This window comes from Elephantulus edwardii, unplaced genomic scaffold, assembly GCF_000299155.1.
Source record: "Elephantulus edwardii isolate Elephantulus edwardi_28Jun2011 unplaced genomic scaffold, EleEdw1.0 scaffold00358, whole genome shotgun sequence".
Classification (NCBI taxonomy): Eukaryota; Metazoa; Chordata; class Mammalia; order Macroscelidea; family Macroscelididae; genus Elephantulus; species Elephantulus edwardii.
Genome location: NW_006400108.1, coordinates 887,564 through 891,259, shown reverse-complemented (window position 1 = coordinate 891,259; position 3,696 = coordinate 887,564). Strand labels below are relative to the sequence as shown.

At 42.6% G+C, this 3,696-nt stretch overlaps 1 pseudogene; it reads left to right on the top strand.

Annotated features, from left to right (window-relative positions):
- Window positions 1–310: 310 nt before the first annotated feature.
- Window positions 311–1,598, top strand: LOC102869976 (annotated as a pseudogene).
- The last annotated feature ends 2,098 nt before the right edge of the window (window positions 1,599–3,696 follow it).

Here is a 3,696-nt window from a genome sequence, read left to right as displayed (position 1 = left end):
GCCCTGAAAATCTTAGAAACCCAAAGGCTGGATTTTAGGTCTTTTCAAGCTGTGGGTTTGGCTAAGGTCCAAGCCAATTACAGCTACATCTCCAAGGTGAAGAAGGACACAGCCAACATCTGGGTTGCATTTATAATCCCACTGTTCCAGAAAGATACAGGAACAAGTTATGCTGGTGCTGAGTGAGAGCTTTGGAGTGGTCTGATACAGGATGAACTTAAAAGCACTCCTCCTGAAATCTGCTCTCAAAACCCCTCCACACTGCATCCATAGCTCCCAGGGGAGTGTCTCTCTGCTCTACAGCCTCAACATGTGTGAGATAGTTCACATCCAAAAGGGCCAGTGTGGCAACCAGGTTGGCGTGAAGTTTTGGGAAGTCAGAAGTGATGAACATGGCGTTAACACAGGCAGTTACTATGGTGACAGTGACTTGCAGTTGGAGAAAAGAAGAAGTTGCTGAAAACAAATACATACCCCAACTACCCTGGTGAATATGGAGCCAGGTATCATGGACTCTGTCAGATCGAGGCCATTGGGACAGATATTCAGGCCAGACAAGTTCACGTTTAGTCAGTGTGATGCCGGCAATAATTGGGCAAAGGGCCACTTTATGGAAGGAGTGGAACTGGTGGAAATAGTGATTATGTAGTGAGAAAAGAATCTAAGAGCTGCAACTGTCTCCAGCGGTTCCAGTTGACCCACTTACTGGGGGGCGGCACAGGTCTGGGATGGGTACACTCTTAATTAGCAAGATCAGGAAGGAATACCCCCGATAGGATCATGAACACTTTCAGCATCATGCCCTCTCCCAAGATGTCAGATGCCATGGTTGAGCCCTAAAATGCCACCCTCTCTGTTCATCAGCTGACAGAAACACAGATGAAACCTTCTGCATGAGGCCCTATATGACATTTGCTTCTGCACTCTAAAACTACCCATCTCAACATATGGGGACCTCAATCACCGGTGTCACACATCATTAGTGAGACCTGTCTGTGTTTCCCATGCCTGGTGAATGCAGATCTCTGCAAACTGGCCATGAACACAATGACCTTCCCTCGGCTGCCCGTCTTTGCCCCCTTGACCAATAGAGGAGGCCAGCAGCACCAGACGTTGACAGGGCCCGAATTCAGCAAGCAGGTGTTTGATGCAAAGAACACTATGGCCGTCTGTGACCCTCACCATGCTGCTGCATGACTGTTGCTGTCATCTCCGGGGTCTGCATATCCATGAGGGAAGTGGATGATATAATGCTGAACATTTAGAATAAAAACAACAGCTGCTTTAGGGACTAAAACCCCAGTATGAAGACAGCCATGTGAGACATCACTCCCCATGGCCTCAAGATGTTGGACACCTTCATTAGCAATACCATGGCCATCAAAGTATCGTTCATGCTCCTGTCTGAGCAGTAAACAACCATGTTCAGGATCAAAGCCTTCCTGCACTGGTAGACAGGTAAAGGCATTGATGAGATGGATTTTACTGAAGCTGAAAGCAACATGAACGACTTGCTGTCCAAATATCAGCAGTATGAGGAAGCCACAACCTAAAGGCCAGGGGAGTTGGAGGAGGAGGAGTCTGAGGAAGACTTGTAAACAGGGAAATGATGTAAGCATGATCTTTGGTCTGTCTTTTTCACTGTGCTAAGTCTGTCATGTTTCTGTCAAAAGTTCAGATTGTTGAGTGGAGGATTTTAACTTCTGATAAAATAAATATAAGTAAAAAGTGGGAAAAAGATACAACCCTAACAAAATTTTGCTCCATTCTGGCACCTGATCCATTAGACTGAGAAGATAAGAGCCTCTCTTCTGTACCATTTCAGGCATGGGTTCCCTTCTTCTGAGAGATAGTTAATGTTGAGTGTTAATTTAACTACTGATAGTTCTCCTATTTGTAATTGTGATGTGATTATTCCCTGGATGAGGTTTGATATTTAATGATACATTATAATAATCCCCTTGATAAACTTGCTATGAGTGTCCAATAAGTTGAGGGTAGTTTCATTGAGATATGGACTGTATTAAGTATATAAAGCAGCCTTGACAGCTAGTTTGCTTTTGCTGGATCTCTGTCTTGCATCTGCCTCATCACCTCTTTGGTTCTGCCATATCTTGAAATTGTCAGTCCCTTCAACTATGTGCTATGAAACTGAGACATGCTAGCCTCTGTAAGCTTTCCTCTGTAAGGAAGCTCTGGTGGCTTAATGGTAAGGAGTTGTGCGTCAACACAACCATATGCGACTCAAATCTCCTAGCTGCTCCACATAAAAAAGATGGGTAATCTACAGTGCGATTTACTGCCTCTGAAACCAACTGGAGGGTCAACTATGAGTCTGTTCTGATTCAACAGTTCATAATAACAACTATTTGGCACCATAGTAGCATCAACTTGATGGCACCTAAAATAACAACCAAAAATCGTTGTTATTTTAGGTGCCGTCGACTTCACTACAACTGAAAGCAACCCAATGAACTTGATCCCATAGTGTGTCACGTTCACAATCCCTGCCCTGTTTGAGCCCATTGTTACAGTCACTTTATCAATCCATCTTGTTGAGGATCTTCCTCTCTTTTTCTGACCTTTACCTTGTCCAGCACAGTATTTTCTCCCAAGGATCAATCCTTACTGAGAAAATGTCCCAAGTATGAGACACAAAGTTTCACCATTCTTGCCTCTAAAGAACTCTCTGATTGAACTTCCTCCAAGATAGGTTTGTTTATTCTTTTGGCAGTCAAAGTTATATTCCATACTCTGCCAACACTACAGTTCAAAGGCACTGATTCTTCTTTGGTCTTTCTTATTTATTGTCCAACTTTCAGATGCACAGGAAGCAACTGGAAATGCCATGATGTGGATAAGGCACACTTCAGTTTTTAAACTGGAATCCTTGTTCTTTAGTCAAGAGTTCCTTGACTTCTCCAAAACATACATTTTGGGTTTTTTTACTCTTTCTTTAAATTATTATTATTAATTTCAATGAACACTTACAGAGATTGTGGATTTCCATTCATTCATTGTTGCACTTTTCTCCCCACCCACCCCACCCCACCCCCAGTTGCTCTTCTTTAAAAGCAAAAGAAAAACTCCGCCATTGGTATACAATCCCCCCGACATCCTCCCCCCCTCACCCCAAGTATACTCCACTCAGCAACCCTCATTCCAAACTCTTACGATAATCATAATGCCCTAAAATATATTCTTTTTAAACTATTCTCTTCCTCATTGGTTTCAAAGCAGTATACATAATTTATCGTTTTTTTCTCAGACTTACCCCCACCCTGATGTGAGCCTCATTCTACAACAGTAGCACCATGCAGTATTTGTCCTTTTGTGACTGAGCTATCTCACTCAGTATAATGTCCTCCAGGGTCACCCATTTTGATTTTTTAACTGCTATAACCGTGGGTGTTGATTAGGATCCAACTAAAATGAATAACTTGAAATTGGAGCCTTTTTTCTGTCTCTTTATCATGATATTGCCTGTTATTCTGGTGATGGCGATTTTTATTTTCTTGGTGTTTAGATATAATCCATATTGAAGGATATAGTATTTGATCTTTCATAGAAAGTGTAGCAAGTCCTCCTCACTTTCTCTGAGCAAGCTTGTGCCATCTAAAGCAGGTTGTCGCTGTCTTCCTCCAATCCTAATGCCACATTTTTCTTCATAGAGTCCAAGATAGCTATCCCAATTAT